The following is a 24,216-nucleotide window of genomic DNA, read 5'->3' on the forward strand; positions in this document are numbered from 1 at the left end:
TTGATTTTTAAACACCTTTTTCCATAATGCATGGAAAGTTCTATTTAGAAAATAACCCCAAGCTTTCGTCCCCTTACACCCTTCACCCTCGAGGCAATGAAAAGCTACAAACGACACACTCGCTACAACAAATCTTTGACAAGTTGACGCGTTATTGAAAATAAAAAATGAAAATACATATCATCGTTCATGATGACGCGTTATTTTTACTGCGTGGAATTGTAGATATACTGAGGGGGATAATATAACAATGAAAATAAAATAGAAGTACATGGGCGAGATATAAACAAGCAGTAAAAAAGTTTTTTTTCCCTGTCTGTTATTTTTATTTTGGAACCAGTTATACTTGACGACAATAAAATTTTAATATATAATAATGAAACATTTGTTTTTCTTTTTAATAACCATCTATACCTATTACCTTTTCTTTCTTCTTTACATTGTTTCCATATTGTTTAAATGCTACCATTCAATTAAAGTATAATTCGAAAATAATTTATAATATTTGCCTCAATCGAGATGCGAAGTGAAACAGTTGCCTTGGCAACCTAATAGAAATTTGAAGGCGGAGAAGCTCCTAGTCATTATGCAAAATATTTGCTCCAATGGGCATTTTAACTGTAGACATAGCGTCAAATTTGATTTATTTAAATTGCGTTTGTGGGTCGGCCAAGGCAAATGTTATCAAAGTGTCTTTGAGTCAGGCCGACGATGAGGACTTCCGGAACCGTTACACTCTGTTGAATTTTACAGCGATCTTGTTATTTGTACCCCGACGGGTATCGTTAACTGCCACGAGGTTTTGACAAATTAGCTTTGGATTTGGTCCGATAACCTAGTTAGTTATTTGCCCCTCACTAGAAATGTGACAGCTAATTTAATTGGTATCGATTTTAATGAACGCCGTTCACTTTGATGTCTTTGAGTATTGGGTTTCGTTTTGTTTAAACATTGTTATACGAGCCAGTAAACATTTAATGTCATTAAATATAAAGTATTAATCACCAACCTTTTTATAAAATACTTTCTTAATGTCTATTAGATATTGTTTGTATTTTAATTACACAGCCAATTGGCAGTGACATCGAGCGGATTGTTCCAATAGCTTAGTTTAATTTGAACTAAGGAAGCGTAGTTTCATTACTTGTTAGAAGATAGGAGCGTTTAATTACTGCAAGGCTCCGCTAATTTGACACTATAAGCTATCTCTATATATCGAGTTTGGGAGCAGCGGGCTGTATGCGTCTATTAGTTAAGGCTAAATTACAAGCATACTTCGTCTTATGTACTAAACAATTAATACTTTTTAATTTGGTTCATAGTGACTGTCTTAAATTATACAAGTTTTCCGTCATATAAAGCTGCTCTACTAAATACAAATTCCATAGTTGAGGTAATAATAATTTATAAGAGGAAACGTAGAAAATAAAAACAGGATTAAATATGGCACTTGTTTTATATTATTACATGACATTTAAAAAAATAGGTATAATCTATAAAGAGAAAATAAGCAAACACTCATAAAATGTTTATACTTACATGTTTTCATAGTTGGATTGAGACTATCCAGATAAAAAACCGTTCCAAAAAAATCAATGAAAAGTTAAACCTCGCTAAAGGTCAGTCAAAATTTACGACGCAAAATAAATTTTAAGAGTGTCACCGTCGTACAAATAAACGAAATTGACACGGCAAAGTTAATACTCTGTACGGCTCGTCAGTTTTCAATACATCAGAGTTAAACCCCAGGTTCCCTTGGATAGCCACTCTCATCATTTCCTACGGGCCATATTTATCCGATAGGAGGGTGGCAATAACCCTGGAGTGCGTACTTGAGAGGTATTGCATTTGTTACTCTCGATACAGCATATACTCCGATCCTCCGCGTTGCTATGCTCCAGGATATAAATTTAATTCCAATATCGTGTTACGGAGGAATGATATATTTGTAACAAGTTTGAGTACAGTCGAATCGGTATGAGATCGTGTTATATGCATGTGTAAGAATGTGTTATGTGAAATTGTGAATATAGGTTTTTACGAGCAATTTGTCATTTTGGATATAACATCATTCCATTCCAGTTGGTAGCTATACTGTCAATAAGACTTAATTTCGAGATTATTATTTCTATTATGATTATTGCGATGTTTAACTTTAATCTTAATTTCTATTTCTCTAAAAGGCACGTTGATTTTAAATTATATGTTCACTACTTTTTGTTTTTAACTTCTATTTTATAAAGGCTAGTTTTTAATTACGAGTGCAAATCTCTCTTCAACCATAACTCTTATTTTTTGCCATCCCACTCGAAAAAAACTGTCTACGAATACAGAAATAATGTCCTTAATTTCAATTAATTTAAATGAATTGATTGCGCGTACGAATCATTTAATAATTTCGATTGCTGCAGATAAATGAAGGTTTACATCGCATAAATCTCGCGGCTGCGTCCGTCCCGTGGCTGAAATAAAGAGAAAAAATGCCACCACGCTCGCCGACGTGTCGGAAATATTAACTCGGCCATTTGAATACTTTATGATCAGTAAAAAAGGAAGATTTGAATCGCAAATGTGTTCGCATTTTAATCAAACAAGTCGAATTTCTGCGCCTCCGAGCGTTATGTTGTAATGTTTTATGTGGCTATTGTCAGGCCGATTGTCGGCTTGTCAGCTTTTGCTGTGCGAGCTTTTGAGTTCTTTATAAATGTGTGTTGTGTTTATAATAACAAAAACGAACGTTCGAAGTTGGGGTGGTTCACAAATGTGATGTGAATTGGTTTGAATAAGGGAAATAAATTAATATTGAAGTGAATTTGTGTTAACGTAACGAAGAGCTTTAAAATTATTATAAAGAGGTATACTTAAAACAGTTAATTCGAATACATCCATACTAATATTATAAATGCGAAAGTAACTCTGTCTGTCTGTCTGTTACTCAATCACGCCTAAACTAGTGAACCAATTTGCATGAAATTTGGTATGGAGATATTTTGATACCCGAGAAAGGACATAGGCTACTTTTTATTGCGAAATATGTACCACGGGCGAAGCCGGGGCGGTCCGCTAGTATTTATATAATGCAGTGTAAATTGTGAGACACATTTTTATTGTTGTTATATTTCACAATAGATTTTCTATAAAAATGAAAATAATCTAAATAGGTAGCAAAACAAACATCATGTACCTAAATATAATTATTTATTCACTGCAAGTACTATAGAATATTAAAGGCTTTATATCAAGTTCCTTCTGTCAAGAAAACAAGCTACACCAACAAGAATCTCGTAAGAAACACAATTTAACTTCCACGCGAAACAAAATGTTTCATTTGAAAACGTTTCCTAAAGACTGTAACAAATTGAATCTCACGCCCGCTCAATCCTTTATTTCATCGCCTTCCTTTAATGCGACGAAAAGATTATTAATCGCAAATTTCCCATCCAAGGGAATGCTTTATTCTTCACGATGAGAAATATTCGTGTTTTGATTTCTAAGTAAAACGAACCATTCTTCTATCGCTAAGCCCTTCCTGGTTTGACAGAAAGACACCAATAGCTTGACAAATTCCCTCTTATATGATAAAATAGGACATAAACTAAGCTATAATTCGATTGAAATGACAAAGGAGCAAGTTAAACCAGTGTTAGTGTCTAAAGAAATTATTCAGTCTCGTTCTATGGTTATATATAATAACCTTTGAGTTACCTATATGTAATATTACACGACAGTTTTATACGATATTCAATACATAATATGCTTACGACGTTTTAAATGTACAAAGACTAAAATGGAAATACAAGGCACCGAACCTTTAAGAAGTTTTTACACAACAAAGAAATCAATACCATAATCCTTTCACAATTGACGAAAAGATAAAGTAAATAAAATACGACAAACATTGAGAAATTGTTCTATATTGAAGTCAGTTGCTAAGGTAAATTAGTTTTCAAATATCCGTAGGTAAATAATTATAATTATTATGGTTATGTAATTCAATTATAAATACTGAAGTTTTATTTTAATCCCGTCAAATTTTCGGTATTATATAATAAAATACGTGTATGAGTCAAACTCATTAAACTTTTAATTGCTCGAACATATAATTTGCTCCCCAAATCAATTAATACCACCGCTTGAATATAGTATTGCGAAATTATGATGTACATTATCTCGAATAACAATTTCACCCAAACCACTTCCTTACAACATCTCAGAATTCCCGCGAGCAAATAACTGAATACCAGCACGCGTGTTATATTTCGCAATTCCCCACAACGGCTAAACTACGTAATAATATTGTGGCCGGGCTCACATTCGGGGTGGAATCATCGATAGTCATTATCGGAAAAGCGGGTTTAAGAGCCGTCCCGGTCCCGGCGGGACCTTTACGGAGGTCTCATCCCAGCGCGTTCGATAACTATGCTAATGTTATTTGCGTGGTGGGTTCGCTACGGCAGCATCTAAGTTGTATGCTCCTAGGAACGCAAGGCGGATCCCCAGAGGTACGCACTCGTGAACGAGTATGCCTTTGTTTATGACTTCTGGCCCCGTGAAAAAGGATTTGATGGTTACTCGATGCTTACGTAGAGGATTTGGGAATAAATCAGTTTATCTAGAACCTTTTCAAACACGGCGACCGTCAATTGCAAATCTGATTTTGTATAATGCATACTATGTAAAAGAGATATTGAGATGGTACGTACAAACATATTTTATATATATGGTAGTTATATTTACGATCTATCTGTTTTTGTTCAGGTACCTATTTCTTCAAACATGGCTTTGAAACATTTCAAACCAGTTTAATTCTAAATAATATAGAAAAGTAAGTCGATATATTTCTTTAGTTTTTATTTTATCAGCTTTTTTCGTAATTGCTTTTTAGGCCTCATGTGGCTAGACAAATGATTATTGCTTTACTATAACCTATCCTGTCAGTCTACCCTCCTCAACCTCTATACTTATTACTTAAGTAGCGATTGTTCCCAATGTATTGTAGGGATTATTTCCAGATGATATTTTTAAGCTGTTACATTCGATTGCTTATTAGTAAATTTATTGACATTATTTGAAAGAGGCGTTCTTTTTCTTCCAAAACTTTCTATCTAAATTAAAAAAAATATCAATATTATTACTTATTATTAGTTGTTAGTATGCCTTAGCGTTCGATAAAGTATAAGCACTGTGAATATATTATGATTAACGAACAATGAAAAATAAAACGCACACAGTCTTTCAATTCATTTTTATTCAAATAAATTTTACTTTTTCTTATACTACTTCTACAGACGTAGATAATCAGCCAATACTATATTGAATGAAAAAATTTGTAAGAAAAAAGTTGATGCCATTTTCTCGTTGCGCGTGACACTGCGGGTTGAAAGCGAGTAAACGAAATAAACATTCCTTTATTGGCCGACTTGGAAAAATAGTTTTATCTTATCAACGGGCCAATTTGAAGACGTTGCGTGAAGATGAAACTATGAAACTGTTTAGCTCGTAGCATTGTGTGTGGAATTACAAAAGAGTCCCATCTGCCCGTTTATATGGCACGTAGAAAGCACTATTCAGTTGATCGAAAAACTTTTCCAATAGCACTGTGACGCTGATGATAGAAATAGTCGGTGAGTATGTACCTACCTGCGTATGGATTCTGCAATACCCCGCTTTAAGTTTCCCAGATACTTACAAGTATATCAATCTTTTATTGGCTGAAATTGAAGTCTTGTGTTTCCAAGCCCGCGCTCGATGTGCTCGAATGGACCGCTGTGAAATTTAAAATCGGACTTGTTGCGATACTGAGTGTTCCGTCTGACTGAAATACTGTTAAAAATAGTTTCAAGAATAGCTAATGAATTTAATGGCGATATATCTAAATGAATATATATAAATATATATTATAAATATTATCTACATAATGGATTACCGTAATTTAGGTTTAGAAATTTTTTTTATTTTTATTTTCACTATACTAAAAAGCAGCGACTAAGTATATCAAAGTATATAAGCTATACGAAATGAAATTTATTGTAATACAAAGTAGATCATTAAGCTGCTTAACACGTTCACTGCGGCACCTAAAATGCCAAACTTACCGTTGTTGCGGCATGTCTTCAATACTTCACATCGGCAAGTTCACCACTGTGCGTCATGAGCCATTTTTATCACATCGCACCTACTGACTTTGAAGGTTAATAATTTCATGAAATTTCAAGATATTTCAAAAATTTTTTTTTCGGATAATAGTATATATAGTCTTGTATATACCGCATAAATAGCTTTTAGTTTGACTCAATAGTTTAAAAGATATGAGGGAAAATGTAAACCCCTGATTTTGTGAAAAATTATTTGCCATCCCGCACTGCGTTGATACGGCATGTTTACAGTAATAGCGATGGGAAACACTGTAAAATAAAACATCGATATCGATATAAATCAATTTTGTATATTTCAGTCTGTTTGTTAACAGATAACAAGATCGTCGATACAAAAAAAAACACATATAAAACAAGGTACTTGATAGAGTACTATCAGGAAATTGTTCAGTAACTTTTGTTTTAATTTGTTCAGTAACTTTTGTTTTAATGTTTTATATTATTTTCACAACTGTCATCACATTTTTGCATTTATGCTACGAAATAAAAGAAAGTAAAAAAACTAAAGCCTCTAAGGTATCATTGTCATTTAAAAAGGAGACTATTTTTTGTGGGCCCACCAAGACTCGGTAACGTATAGTAATAAAAAAAAACGTGTAAAAATATAAAATTATATTATGAATTTTGAAGCTTCGTTGTTTTACAAACGAAACCGGAATCATGAAATCAAATTAAAAAGCTTTATTTTGATATCATCCCTGCTGTAGTGCTGTCTAGAAACCAAGAACAATGGCCAACATTAAAAATATCTGGAACGAAACGTTTTTATCGATAGAATGAAAATAAAACCAAAAAGCGAAAAAAAACTGCCTTAAACAAATCACTTTAGAAACTGTTTTTATTCCTATTTATATGGAAGAATGTGATTGATAGCGATTTTAAATCCTGTAATTAATCAAATAAAACAATTTGTTTCTACTAAGCTAAAAAAATCCGTGTAACGAAACTTTACATCTTTGGCTGCTTTGATAGACGTCAGATTCTTCCTGTCGTAGTTGTAATGTTTTTAACCACATTTTTAAGATAAACATGTTTTTATTTCCTATTTTAAAATGTAATTGCTACAACTTAAGAGCTTTTAATATTACAATACAACTTGAATAATAGCATAGCTGTGCAAATGGCTACCTATATCCTAATATTATGTACCTACTCCTAGTCATAAATCACGTACCTACCTACCTACTTAACTAATTATTTCTTATTTATTCAGTTTTCCCATTCGCTAAAATCGTATAAGGTCCAGAAACTTGAGGTACACACACTTATATCACTTATTTTCTATACTATTTATAACCAAATCGGGTATCTGTGTTTGTGGTAACTTCGCTGTTTCCGATTTCCGAGCTTGGAATCGTGACAATGTATGTGATGTTTTCTATTATTTATTTATTCATTCATTTAAATATATTATACCCAATGATTCGGATGGGTCACACAAGACAAATCGCTCATTATCAGTTAGTTTTTATGTAGGAATGAGGTTAATGTTTGCACATCGTGTTTCTAAGGATTCCGGTTAAAACATGTAAAAATAATGTCACCACTGTAATCTAGGGACTTCAAGGAACAAATTAACACACATTTCATTAATATACGCTAAGAAATTGAGGTGGGCCTATACTCCAAACAAAAAAAATCGTCTCGTTTGATAACGACGCGTGCGGTCCTGGTACATCACTATGCGAGATTGACACGCGGCGCGCTCGCAGTACAGTGCGGCATGAGGTGCTTGTCCATGGCAAAATATTTGACATGCCGCACACAAAAGAAACGGTTTCTTTTCTATGCGTGTGTCCAATATTTTGCCATACGATTTTTAAACGAAATTGAGTCCTACTTCAAACTGTGATCACAAAAATATATTTGTCTCTTTTCTAGTCATTGATTAACATATAAAAAACCTCGCCGCACCACGGTGAAAACTGCGATTTTGGGCGCCGCACTGTGGTGTAGTCGCTGATGGCCCGATACTGGACATGCCGCAGTGAACGTGTTAATGAACACATGATTAATTTTGTAAGCATGTTTATCCTTTATCTCGATATTTTCGAAACCGTTTCTGTTTATTCTCCAATTATCTAAACATTGGTTGGTAAGATCGCTCGGTTGTTTGGAAAATTTAACATATTGAATTGAAACTGTGATGAACGGGTTTCAAATTAGATAGCTATGTGTATTGAAGGCTGGTAAGGCGTAAATTGCTATGAGCCTGTATATTACTGCCCACTAAGGATGTCAACCATACGTACGTTAAATAATATAGAAAGCTTAGGGATGCGAACTTTAATTTAATATGAATAGTTAATAATGTTTACTGGGTATATTCATTCATTTAGTGTATATAGACAGATATCTGTTTATTTAATAGGATACTCTGATTATTGATTGGCTATTGGATATATTGAAATTATTATATATATAGTTTTATGTTGAAGGTAATGTATCCTGTGATAGAAAGCTTTATTCAAATGAACAAATACTTTTTTGTATAAAGCTATAGTTATTATTAAAACTGGTATAAATGGTGAATTATTAAGGTTTAATAAAGTTTTTTCTTGCTGTGCTCGTGCTATATTTACCCTACTTTTGGGTTTTGTTAATTAATAGTTTAAATTTAAATGTAAAAATGTCGTTGGCAGCCCTATAGTCCTCCATGTGATCATCACCGAAGCTAAAGGTAATAGACCGGATATGCTGATGGCAACAGCAAGGGATATTAATAAATACGTTTATTACTAGTAGGTAATCATTCCGTTTTCCTAGTTATTATAATAAAATAAATACTAGATAAGTTTTTATCTTGAACACAGGTAAATTACAGCGAGGATTGCGTTAATAAATGTACATTTTCATAATGACAGTAAAAAAATATACCAAATGCATTTATTTTTTTATAAATCGATCACATGGAAATAAAAGCAAAATTTAGTTCGAGTTTGAATATTAGATTTCGGTTCGGACAGCGGTAACTTTCCGATAATTAAATAAAAAAGCACTCAGCGTTGCCTATTTTTAGTGAGAAAACAAACTGGAATATCTTCATAATTCCATAATGTGGAATCTTTTTAAATTTCCATCTAACAACGATCGAATTAACAATTCACACATGTGTATAACAGGTACAACAAACAATAAACTCTATGTTTTGTGTTATAAGCGGTCAAATTGAATAGCAGAATACATCGACAATTTAGATCGGCTTATTTGGATCCTCCTTGTTTACTAGGCGTCATGAATACAAAGGATTGAAAGGCCGAAGCAGAGGTTTTGTCGTATCCCTCGTATAGAGCCGTAAGATCTTATTCACTATTGATTGCATCTGCTGTGATATGTTTGATCGAGAATTAGAGCGAACAAGGCGTCTTGCATCCCTAATATGTTGTTTTCGAATATATTATAATTATTGTTTTGGGGTATACACCTTATACATAGTATTATAATGGGTACCTTGGTATATACCGTAAGAATCTGGGATTGATAACAGGTGTCAGATTCAGGTTTAATCCAATTTATGTTTAAAGCTGTTTTTCTGATATTGGACATTTTAAAATCACAAATTGTTTAGCAAAGCGTATAGATTAATAGACACTAGATGTGGAATCATGATATCCTAGATTGAAAGAATACTAAGCGTGGTATTTAACAGTAAGTACCTATTTAAATTGAAATTAGGTAAAAGTAAGAACAAAAACATCCTCATAATACATCTTGCTATAACTCATATAAACATTTTAGACTACAAGCCCGCATAGGACAAAAATATGGGTCAAATGAACCACCAGGGGACATATCTAGAACGATAGCAGAGCAAAAAATAATAAGATTCATCACTATGCCGTCACTTGTAAGCTGTCCAACTGAGTGCAGATGAGAATTGAAAAGTACAGGTAGACTCGGTAAATTTTGGTCATATATTTTTGTACGGCATTCTTAACCATCGATAGATCCATTAAAAATAATAAGAAACCGCTCAGTGCCGTACAAAAATGGTGGTCCACCAAGTCGGAATTTTTATTTAATTTCCGAGAGTTACCGGGGGTAAATTTGGTCATTTGACCATGTACGGCATCTGTGTCATACTATTGCTATACTGCTTTTAATCCATTATTCCGCAACGCCGTACAAAAATCATGGGGACAAGGGGAAAAAATCGAGAGTTGTAATCCCCTCTCTTTCCCCACTCCAGGGGGTCATTTGACTAAGTACGGCTTCGGTTCCAAAATATTATCTAGCACTCAAAAGTACTATTAAAAGCAATGCCGTCAAAAAATAATTGTTCTTTTAAATGTATACCAATAATCATCTTAATTTCATCGAATTCTTGATATAAAGAGCTGTAAGGTCATTTGACCCTGTACGGGAACTTTTTTTTAACATGATATTGTAAAATCCAATTGTTGTATAGTATTGCCGTTCAAAAGAAACCGTTCTAAAAAAAGTTATAGAGAAATGCAAAACCAGAAATTTTGTTAAAGTTTAAACATCGTAGATTAATGAAATATAATAGTTTTCTACGCTTTATTCGTTGTTTTAAATAGTATTAACATAGATAAATTAGGAAAAAACGATGCCGTACATTTTTGTGCAGACCACATCTTTTAGGCTGATGAAAGCGACGAAAGCTACAATTTTAAGGGTGCTTTATGGCCATTTGATACAGTACGGCATTAACATATTTTTACCCAACTACGGCAAAGCAAAAGGAGGGTTATGGTTGTTTACAGGTCATGTATGTATGTTCATCTATTCCCTCGTAACTTCTAAACTACTTATCAGAATTCGACAAATGACATATCATTAGAAGCGTCTGAATTGTTCACTGGATAACCAGCGACCAGCTAGCTAAAGGCTATATGGGGTTTCACAAAATCTAATGTGGCGCCCTCTAGCGGACAAAACATACAGAGTAAAAAAATAAAGTTAAGATAAATATGCAGTGTTTGGTATCATTTGGAAGCGCTTTACTTGTACATTTTGAATATGTATATATTACTAGCATTTGCTTGTAACTTTACCTGTATTCATGGGCTGATTGCATATAATTCACATCTTTTCGTTCATAGCTTTTTTATTAGTTCATCAATTTAACGGAGTCCATTCCACCTGACTCCGACTTTCCAAGGTGATAATTAACCACCTCGAGCTTCTTAATATTAATGTATATTTATATTTTATTATCAAAATATAAAGCAAACATTTCGTTAACTATATGGATTTTTTTCTTTTTCAGATTTTTCCCCTTTGAACCAACGAAAATGTACGGCACATGAAAAAATATTATCTATGCATAAAATACTTTAAAAATAAATTTATTTCGTGTTGTGTCAAATGACCCCCTGGAGTGGGGAAAGGGAGGGGATTACAACTCTCGATTTTTTCCCCTTGTCCCCATGATTTTTGTACGGCGTTGAGGAATAATGGATTAAAAGCAGTATAGCAATAGTATGACACAGATGCCGTACATGGTCAAATGACCAAATTTACCCCCGGTAACTCTCGGAAATTAAATAAAAATTCCGACTTGGTGGACCACCATTTTTGTACGGCACTGAGCGGTTTCTTATTATTTTTAATGGATCTATCGATGGTTAAGAATGCCGTACAAAAATATATGACCAAAATTTACCGAGTCTACCTGTACTTTTCAATTCTCATCTGCACTCAGTTGGACAGCTTACAAGTGACGGCATAGTGATGAATCTTATTATTTTTTGCTCTGCTATCGTTCTAGATATGTGCCCTGGTGGTTCATTTGACCCATATTTTTGTCCTATGCGGGCTTGTAGTCTATTTATCTTTCAACCCTAATTATGTGACAAAAATTTATTGTGCGGGTCAAAACTCAAGTTGCGAAAATGCTATTTATAACTTGCGAAGTAGTTTAAAATCTGTTTAATGGCTTCAGTTTACATTTTCCTGTTTCCAAACTTTGCACGGTTTAAACATAGTTAATACTTATAGGTTAAACCTTGGTATACGCGAAAAGCTTATTTAATTATACTCAAATATAAATTAACCTATATGATCTACAAGGTTCACTTACTTTTAAGTGTAATTTGTCTAAAAAAACCATTGAGATAATATTACTATACGTATGGAGGAGACACCACGAACAAAATCTTTGCGCCATTTTTTTGCTCTAACTAAGTTTTAAAAATTATTATCTAGTTAGGTTCTTACCGATGAAAGTTATTCCTATGCACATTTCCATATTATTTGTATTATTTGTGCAATATCGTAACACACACGAAGGCATATTTGATGCGTTTCACTTTAAAACCATTAAAAAAAACCGCTCAACATACGCCATGTGGCGTATGTTGAGCGGAACATAAGTGATGTAGGCGGTGTCGTCTCCATATATGTATATCTCAATGAAAAAAACAATGAATTTCTCATAATATTATAATCATAGCATAGAATATAGACTAGATTTCCGCCCGCGGCTTCGCCCGAGTTTTCAAAGAAAAACCCGCATAGTTCCCGTTCCCGTGGGATTTCCGAGATAAAACCTATCCTATGTGTTGATCCAATTTACCCTCTATATTATGTGTGCTAAATTCCATCGTAATCGGTTCAGTAGTATTTGCATGAAAGAGTAACAAACACACACATGTACACATCCTCACAAACTTTCGCATTTATTATTTAATATTAGTTTAGTAGTAGAATTGATTCAACTATCTTTAAATTAAAAGAATTTTCTTCAAAACTATATTTTTATTCCAGTGTTTCAGAACGCAATTTTTCTATTGCCCGGTTTTTGACTATACTTATAAATCTCTAAAACGACCAATTTTCCACTAGACAATTTTCGGTAGTTTAACCAACTGCAGGCGCAATATATTTCGCAACATAATAGCACTGTGATGTAAAGACAAAAAGCGTAGAATGAATACTCGTTGAATTTTGTTTGTAGTTGGAGCCTCGTAGAAAACAAATAGGTCTTTTAGGATAGGTACAGCTACTCGGAGACAACAGACAAGGCTATAGCTGTTACAGGTAAGGTACAACCTCGTTAAAAAGGTTTATAAATTCATCAACGTATTAAAAGCCCGTATGATGTTTAAACCAGAAAATTTGAGAATTATGAGCGCAAACCATGAAATGATACTTTTTAGTTTTTATATTGAGTAAGGGTGTATTTAGTATTAACATTGAATATTTTTAGAGGTCATTTGAAAGCAAGGAATGTAACTAAATGATAATTTTTAATTAAAAAGCAGCTACTAAATAGTAGGTAGCTTTTTTTGTTTGAAAAAATGTTTATTCAGGTCTTAATATGATACGAGTGAAAGGTTTATAGGCGTGGGCAAAAAGATATCATTAAAAACATTTAAGCAACGGGTTGCTTTATATAGGACAAAATAAATTATTCATGCGGAAAGTGAGCCAGCATTGCCGTAATTAAATTTTTTAACTGTATTTTTATAGGCTGATACAAAAATACAATTGTGTTGATAAAACATCCTTTACCCATATGTGTTTAAATTTAATTGAAAATAATCAACGAACGTTAAAACATTGCAATTACAAGCGAGCGAAGGTAATAGCTGTGATTATTATAATTGTGTGTTCTGCAGTCCGTTATCTTTATTACTTCCATGAAAAATCTAATATAATGTTGAAATTAATAAAGCTTTTAGACATTTTACAATTTATATGGAACGTGTAAACTGTAGTTACTTTTCAAAGCTTTAAAATGATAATGCATTTCATTTTCAAATACAATTTTGCCAAAGAATATTCATAACGTGCGAAAAATCATCGACTACATGATATGATCCGACACGATCAAGCTGTATCCAGTAAACCACAAAATTAATAAATTGACAAATAAATTCGTTTACACATATAGCAAACAGCGTACAATACAAGTACCTATGATACGCCTGCGGTGTATGCAGCTGCATTTTAATAATAGATTAACCTCTGTCCAAACAGGGACGCGCATGTAATCTTTAGAATACACACAAATTTAATTAATTCTGCTATGGCAACGACAAACATCACGTTTGACTCTCCTACTACACTTGCAGAAAGTTAAGTAACTAGCCGAGCTAACATTAGTTAGATGGAGTACATTTACACCAGTTATATCACTACGACTCTTACTTTGGTGTTGTGGTTGGTAATTTATCATTAGAAATAAAGTTCGCTTAACTACATCCAAGTTTACTTTATGTTAGTTATCGTTATGAAAAGGCTTTGCAAAAAGAAAAAAAGAATTGATCTAATAATAAAAAGCTGTTTATTACATTACTTACCATGAGCAGAATCGTTTCATTAACTAATCAAATAAATAAATAAATAGGTTTTATTGTTTTGTTTTCATGTTTTCTATTTATAGCTATTTCCTATTTCAGTTCAATCCACCATTTTCATATAAAAAGCGCACTATTTACTGCATCATAAAACACAATGTTCCTTTCAAAACAATCTGATATTAACAGACGTCGAACACATAATAAGACGTGTATCGTTAACCGAACTTTGGGGAGTATGCTCACACAACAACCCTTTCACTCGCAGATCTTCAGGATCCAAAGTAAAATATAGTATAGATATTGCATCATGTACAAGCAAAAGTATAGCTCTCTAACGACCAAAGCTTGCCTCGAAGTTTTAATAGCGCTGCCACACTTTTACCTACCAGTTCGAAACGAGGTCGGGAACGCGTTAAAATAATACACATTTATTTTTATAATGCAGCTGATTTATGATATGAAAATGCATTTTAGTATGTGATGAGAGAGATTCAAGAGAAAATTCAATAGAAAGCTAAATGGAAGGATATTTGTGAGGAAAATAAGTTACCCAAAATTGTAGCCATAAAGCATGCGATAAAATGATTAATAATTTAAAAACGACTTTCCACGGCAGTCCCAAGATATTGCAACAATAAAGTTTAGAATTAATTTACCAAAAAATATTGGACGTATCAATAAACCATGTAGTATTCAAAGAAAAAGCAATATACATTATACATGTATAATAAAGAAAATTATTCGCTTAAATATTTGAATAGAAATTTTATCGATACCATGAAACCGTCAACTACAAAACCAGACGTCTCAGGCATTGCTCTATTGACTTCGCTATAAACCCTTGTACTAATTAAGTCGTCGTAAGCCTCGTTACGATACCTAGTAAAAGCTGAAAAGCATCGAAAACTTTATAATTGCTTGTTCTGCAAACAACCACAAGGCGATCGTTTTTGTAAGGAGTTAGTTGGCGAACAACCAAAACGAAGCAGTCAGGCGCTCTCAGAAGTCACCGCCGCGCGCCGTCTGATCCTGGTTTAATTAGACAATGCCTTGTGGCCAGTGCCAAATACGCGATACATTCTCTCTTAACTTCGTTCCAGGGTTACATTTTTAATGTGAATTCACAGCTTGACATAACGCTTTTAACTATAATATAATATTTATACTACCTCTCTATTAGCTTCTCACTATTTATAAAAAATATTTATCTTATTTTAAAGTACATATTTATAGCGTATTTTTTTATACTTTATTTCTTTTCTATTCCATTAATAATAAATTAGAAGTTATTTAATTAATGAACGCTGTCCAAAATATTATTGAAATATTAACACAGATTTTATGTCGTTATTAAGATGGTTTGTTCGGAATGTAGAAAAAAATACACAAATTAATTATGTTAATAATTAATATGTGTATTGTTTCCTTAATACAATTCTAAAACAAAAAGTAAACAGATAATAACAGTGTTTGCTAAAAAAAGTCTCTTGTAGAGTTTTATTCGAAGCTATAATCTCCTAAGGTCTAATACATTTATCATACTAACTGATGACCCTTTAAAGGTGATATATCACAATGTCAAATATAAATTCCTATGTCTTCTTGTTGCTAGGTGATAAATTGTTCTGATATAAAGAAATCCATTATTGTAGTGCACTAGTGATTGAGTAATCATTTTGCAATATATAAAAGTATACGAGTAGGTGTAGATTGGTATCCTTTTCAACCCTCTTTACTTTTTTCTGTGTGTTTATTTTTTCTCTAGACGCAATTTTGACCCACTCTTAACGGACAGATTTAATTCAAACTTTTGACACTTATCAAGAATCGGCGACAACTCTATAATTCCATGCGTTGCGTGTTTTTAATACTATGTATAATTTAACTTTAAAATATTTCATGAGTCAATAATATAGTAGGTGAAGGTTTTGATGAACTTGAAATAGACTGGATTAATGTTTGTTTTATCTATTCTAACAAGATGTAGGTAGAAAGACTGAAACTAAAGTTAAATTGTTATTATATTAGGGACGCTGATTTAAACATCAATAATCACCAATTACAAAAGCTACAGCCACTCGTAGAGACAATACAAGAGTGATATTATAATTATACAATAAGTAGTTTCTTAAAAAATTTATAAATATTCGAAATTACCTATTATTTGGAGAACTGTAATATTTTGTTTAATTAACGTAGTTAGGCAACCATTTTAAGATTTTTTTTTAAACTCTGTAAGAACGCATTATACTAATTCTTATAAATCCTATGGGAAATTGAAAATAGTAAATTATTTATCGAAAGTAATTATTCTTAAACAACATTACTCGTGAAGTAATATTAACAATGTTTCTGGGTAATAAATCATAGCAAGTTGGGTCTCAAAATACAACAAATTAGCATAATTGAACTGAGAATTGAAATGTAAATTTGGAAATACAAACAGGGACTTCGTGAGTCATGATTGATTTGTGACGAGTTGCTTTAAAATTGTTTAGCAGAAAATTCTTTACAAATTGATATACAAAAAGTACTTATTTTGTGACTTGCTCTACAATTATTAACAAAATTATATTGTACGTTTATTATTTAAGAGTAGAAAATTTCCTTTCATTATAATTTTATGACTCATTTTAGATGATTTGTTTAATATAAACTTTATCGTTAGTAACAAACAACATATCAAGAGTAGGTACGTGTATGAAATTTTGTGACATCTTCAAGGAAAACAAAGAGCGTTTTATTTAATGACCTCTCCGTATTACGTCTGAAAACGGCCCAACTCGAGTTAATTAGCTTTGATAATAAATACTTTAAAGGGTTTTGTTAAGTTGGTGACAACGTCGCTTAAACGAAGTATGTGAGATTAGGTCTGCTTAAAACATGTTTCATTCGGTTATGTTAAATCTTTTTGGGTCCATGATTGGTGACTGCTTGTATCTTTTCGCTTGGTTTATTCCGGAGTATATCGCAAATAATTATTTTGAAACAAAAAGTTAAACCGTTTTCAAATGGACATATTTTAAATGGCACCAACCGGAAAGTTCTCCCAGTCAAAAGCTCCGAGTTACCAGGGAATAAATTAAATAAAAATAAAGTCGAATTGAGAACCACCTCCTATTTTAGAAGTCGGTTGACAAAGAGCCGTACTGTTAATCTAAATTTTGGCGTTTTACGAGTAGAGTTAAATTAATCCAAAACTTCCATTTCATAATTGAGTGAAAGCTTACAGTTAGTTAGATAACATTTATGACATATCCATGTTCTCGTTAAATCATAGATTACTAGATAGTTACTACGTTAATATATAATCAACATATTATTGTAATTATCTATATAAATAAATAAAAAAGCGTGTGCCGGTCACACGTGTCAGAAGTGAAACTTTTTGGCAAGATTCAAATATCAAAATCGTCGTCTATAGACGCGACCTTGAAATATTACTCTCAATGCGCCTACAGAAGTTTCACTTCAAAAAAGAAAAAAAAAGAACATCTTCCATCAGTTAATAAGCGGTAGGTAAACAGAGTCCTTCGAATATGTCATCCTGAGAGCTTGCACATAAGCAAAATGCCTAAGGTCAACATCTCACTTCGACAAAACTTGTGCCTTCAAACAAACCCGACTTTATAGCTCAATATTGATGCGTGGCTTTGACGTTAGAGTGACCCTTTGGAAGTGGGTCTCTTATGAAGGTCTTATGTTACGTGCCAATTACTTAAGTTGTTACTACGAAAACTTGGTTTGTAAGTCGACTTAGGTAGCTGATGGAGTTTTGCCAGGTTGATTGTTTTGATCATTTTTGAATTAATATTTAAGTTAGCATTTGCTCTAGCATTCTAGGCGTGAAACAAAAACTGACCAACGGATCAAATAATACTAATATAGTTAGTGTAAATTTTGATGCACAATATTATACATAATAATATACTAAGTATTTTGCTCATTACTTTATAGTTACAAAACAATTTAATAATGATAAAGAAATAGTATTTTGTTTTCATGTTATGACAAATCAGATGCCAGACCTTATCAATTAACATTGAAGATTTTACTTTTCAATGTATCTGCTATAAACAAATAGGTACATGCTTAGAACAGCCCAAATTGAATAACAGGTACGATCCACAATTGACACGTCACAAATCACAATTCCCAGTGAAATTATTTGGCTGAAAACTCAATGTTCTCGATTGGGGTAATTGGTAGCTTAAAGGAATTTATTTTCAATTTCCTATGATATGAGGTTTCCCGCCTATGAGATATTGCGCCGGAGTGATATTAAATTTATAGCCTGCCACTTTTAATTATTTCACGAATATCGATGTTTCAGTATTTATTAATGAATCATGAACATGTTTTATTCAGGTATGAAATTTCGCTTTTTAACGAACAAATTTTATGGAACATGTTATTTTATTGTTCCAATGTTTTACACATACTATTAAAAACGGTACATCGTATCAAAGACATTTGACATGACTCATAAAATTGTTTTTTCATTGTTATCGTTGTTTTTAACTATACTATTTATTAACAAACAGTGAATGACAACATTAAAAATCGGCAATAATATGTTTACTTTATATAACATATCATTGTGTATATTTAACTGATTACCACATATTACGATTAAATACGAAAAAGTAATAAGATCGTTATTTTTTAAATTAATCTAATACCATATTTGACCGAGACCGAGGTTCTCCACCCTTCTTTAAAACCATTTCATACGTATTACGTACTGAATAATCTTAAAACTCAAAAAAAATATATTGCAAAACAAATACCCATTATAATTATTTTCCAATACGCTGACACATGATACATCTATATTGGAAACTAATAACCAATATGTAACGTAATCTAGAATCATTATCCTAATTAACGAACGGATAAATAATAAGTCATAAGCTATAAATAGCGGGAAAATAAAGCATCACAATGACTGGCATTAAGTGCCCCAGCTCGTTTTGTACACCCATATCACTATTTAATGACATGACAAACAAAGGACTTGGTTCTTGATGGAGCGGACCAAAATTGGGGAAACTATCAGCAAAATTAGCCGCTATTTAAGGCTCGATCATGGTAATTTTTGGAACACATGGTTATATTGAAGTTAAATAAGAGATTTAACTTTTAATCTTATGATAGTTAAGTAAATTGGCACAGAAAAATCTTTTTTTATAACGCTGTGTAATTTATAATTTATACACAGTGTAAGCCAGGAAAAAATATTTCATAATTAATTGCATTTTCCACACATCTCTGGATTGATCTTGCGCTGATAATTATTCTGAAAATTAAATTATTTAATCTTAATATTATAGTATTGCTATCTATTTTTGAATCAATAAAGTTAAAAAGAAAATTACAGAGTACCTAAATGTAAAACAAAGAATCATTTTATTTGGTGGCATTTTAAATAATCGATTTCAAGTGGCAAGAAACAGTATTGGCGTAAAAATACAATGTCCAAGGATTCATCCACGGAATATAAAACCTCTATGTAGTAAATCAGCACTAAATACTGGTCTTGTATTAGTTTTTACATCGCTAATCTCAATTTGTTGCTTAGGAGGGTATCAAAAAGTAACACTAGGTATCCGATACGAAGTAACCAACTCGCTCTTACTCGCTCGTAACTCCATGAAGTTGGTGCAAACGAGCTTACTTCGTATTGGGCATCTGAAGAGCTGTTTACGACGTGAACAGAGTACAGAATTGTTATTGTGTTTAATTATTGTCTTAATTATTAGACTGACATTTCAAAAGTATGTTGAACAAAAGGCTATTATTAATTTTACAATGTATTTATGTATGAAACAAAATAAAAAATTTAGCAATGAATTTTGCATATTATAATTTAAATAATTAAGCTGTGAATATAATATTAAAAAGGTTCACGCAAAATAGGCGAATGTGATTTGCGAAATAATGTTCTTATTGTTATAATCAGTTCAAAACTGTAATATTTTTTTTTCTCTGCGTCTTCGGAGTAAAACTATACCAACGAAGGTGAAGAGAAAGATTTACATTGTAAATAAGGGATATTTTACTCTACTCCACTATGTAATAATATACTCTACTTAATCTAAAATAACCTATTCACATGTCTGTTTGGGAATACAAAAAATGACGGCTACAAATAAAGAAAAAGCGTTATTTATCAACATTACACGTATTAGCAAAGTGGCCATACCATTCCAAGCATAAATCAATCGTGCTAAAACACTACTATACATTAAAAGTATTAGAAGCGTCCATCACTCAAGATAAAAGTTCAGTGGAGCGAAAATCGGAGGAACTTGCAGTCGTGAGATAAGTTGCCAGCTATCTGATGACACACGCGTTACAGGAGATAAATGTGTTCGCTCACGTCACGTCATCTCGCGAGTTAGACAAAGACTGATATTCTTACAAGACTCGGTTTTTATTGAAATTTTTGTATACGGTTGCTTTTAATGACAATAATTAATTGTACAACACATTAACCTTGTCTAAAGTACAGTTAAATGTTGTGGTATGTCTCCACGTTAAGCTTCTAAAAGTTCGGGTGTAATCCTTTTAAAGGTGTCTGGATAGTTCTGAAAATATAATAATAATATTATAAAATAACACACAAATAAAAACACTTCAACCGATTCAGTCTAACAAAAATATAAAAAACCAAAAAACATTTACTGCAACCGATACAGTCTTGGCCTCTGCCACGAGTTGACTTTTCGATATGATACGTGTTCGAAAATCGGTTTATATATTAACAGAAAACTGGACTTGTATTTTCTTAAAAGTAGGTACTTTCTTAGATTGCATATTAGAATCATATTATTATTATTGAATAAGATTATAATATGGATGCGATTGCGATGTGTTTTTTTGTTCTACATTGATAAGAATTGAAGGCATTACTCGTTCATCTCGCTATAGACAGTATAATGTACTGTCGACAATATAATAGGTAAATGCCTACATTATGTACTGTATGTATAAAATACAAACGCAAAAAAAGCATTTACAATTCTTCCGTCAAACCAATAAGTGGATATATTACTAAAAATACTATTGATACAAATACCAAAGATTATTACACCGTCGCGATTCCACGAAAGCAAAAATGAAGAAAATGTAGGGCCAGGTAGTAGGAATGGTAAAAATACCTATACGATAACTACAAGTGGACTAATAAGGCACGTCGTATTTTCTCGTAAATGTGGGAATTCGGCACAGCTGTTTTGCTCCAGTGACGTCACGTAAATGGCTCTAATCCGTGTCAAAATGTGAACAGTATTGCACGCCTCATAAGCGAAGCGTTGAGGTGGGTACTACTGTCACTTCGCGCCAAACATCTGATTTTTCAAACTTAAAATGTCTTTATGTATCATACATTGCACTTGTAAGATAATACATACACACACATATTAAGAACAAACACTATTTTTAACGTTCATGATATTTTTGATGTCATTTTTGTTATTTAAACTAGTTAAAAAACAGTTTAAAAAAGTTCTGTCTTGGACGTCCGTGTGTCTGTATGTGCGGATCCTTTTTCTTGTTAACACGATAGCGACCGAAATACTTTACTAATCGAGTCTTTTTTTTTCTCTTACGCTTGAGTATGCTCAGGAATAGAACCCTTTCATTTTTCAGGGTCTGATTCGATGTGGTTTAATTGTTATTAAATAAACAAAAATAATAATTAATAAATATTTATTAAAAAAAAATTATGAGGCGTGCACTTTTGGATTTTCCAAATTATTTATAGATTTCTCTGGGTTGAACTGTTATGATTAACTTCAGTTAGTTTTCGGATAGTTGTACAAAATTATAATATTGTTCTGTCTTTATTTTTAATTTCATATTTACTTTTCTTTTTTTATGGGTTCCTTGGAAAAAAATCTCTATGCAGAGATAATGAAGCAGGCCCCGTGCTGTGAATTAATAAAGCAGTATTATATCATCATCCATTCAGCCTGGATTAGTCCACTGTTGGACGTAGGCCTCCTCCATAATGTGCCACAGTTGCCGATCTTTGGCTTTGCCATCAGCTTCCAGCTGTCTAAACTATATCATCCGACCACCTAGTGGGAGGGCGTCCAACAGTGCGCCGTCCGCGGTTCTTGGTCGCCATTCAAGGACCTGTATTCCCAAACGAGCATCGCTCCTGCGGGCTATGTGGCAGTATTATTTTACAGGTCTAAAATCACTACATAGTATAAAACAAAGTCGCATTCCCTGTCCCTATGTCCCTATGTCCCTTTGTACGCTTAAATCTTTGAAACTACGCAACGGATTTTGATGCGGTTTTTTTTAATAGATAGAGTGTTTCAAGAGGAAGGTTTATATGTATAATAACATCCATTAAATAGTGGAGAAGTACTGTTATTTTTGAGGTTTCTAATGTGATGTCGTAAAAAATTACATTTTTTCCGCTTACATTGCAAACGCAGGCTGAACCCTACGAGTTTTATCAAAATAATGTACTAAGTATTATACACATTGAAAAGGTCTATAGAAAAGTCCGCGATGGTATATGTCTATCTCTAATGGATAACCCACAATAACTTTTTTTTGTCATTTACTTTTTACGACAAATAATGGCTAATTTTCGATGCGATTTTAACCAATACAGCATTAATCCTTAACCAATTAAATACCTTCAATACATTGTTCATTTAATATAGATCTATATGGGCCTTTACACCGTATGATTTAAGTGAATATTTTCGAAGATATTACAGATTTAAAAATTGCGGGACGTAGCATTTGCGGCGCTACCGGCCGGCCGCCCGGCTATAATATACCTATTTTATACCCGTGTGCGAAGACGGAGCGGGCCGCTATTTTTACACGCTTTATAATTAGCTTCACCTGTATGTTTGTATGTTTGTAACCGACTTCTTTGGGCGCGATTTTGACCCACTTTAAACGGCCAGATTTCGTTCAAACTTTGCAGATTTATTGAGGACCGATGACAATACACTAATTTGATAAAATTATTCCATTTTTTAGTTCGGTTTCTATAAAAAGCGTGTTTTTTAGTTTTTTTAACTATTATTATTTTATTTACAACGTTCACAGTTTTCCTGTAGTTTATTTAGTATCAGCATTGCACCCGTGCGAAGCCGGGGCGGGTCGCTAGTTATACTATAAAACTGTATAAAAAAATTAACTAATTAAAATAAATCGTCTAGCGCCATAGCTTTTCCGCACTGGAAATAAGACTGCTATAAGACATCATGGTAAACCCTCGGATCGCGATTGTCTAATCTTTATTTATCCCTCTGTGATTGTGTATGAGCAATAAAGTTATTTTCATTCATTATTATGATCCATATATTATTGCTATTAAACTACGAAAGACATAGCAACGATGATAACTTATTATGTTCGGTCTAATTACGTGCGCTGGATATAAGAGAAACTACGAGAAGATAAGCATAATCCCATTTAATATTGGTATATTCATATATAATTTTATTGCGGGTTTTTATAGAGTTTTATATGTGACTTAAACGGGAAACAAGATGTGTAAGAGATTGCGTTTTACTTAGTAATAAAATATAAATCAAATAGAAAGCGAGGTCTATAAGTTAAATAGGTCTTTCCAGAATAAGGTAACTTTATTGATGTTCATTATTGACATGGAATTAGTTCGGTGTTAAACATAGTCAGTTTTTTCCAAAGAAAAACCAAAGGTTGTAGATTATTATTAGATAATGACAATCGATTGATGATTGTATTTTTCCTTTTACAGAATAATTTCTCATTTGATGGAATGATGGCAT

The sequence above is a fragment of the Colias eurytheme genome, chromosome 18 (assembly GCF_061535395.1).
Source record: "Colias eurytheme isolate Ceu_HAF_F1 chromosome 18, ilColEury1 Martin Lab GWU primary, whole genome shotgun sequence".
NCBI lineage: Eukaryota > Metazoa > Arthropoda > Insecta > Lepidoptera > Pieridae > Colias > Colias eurytheme.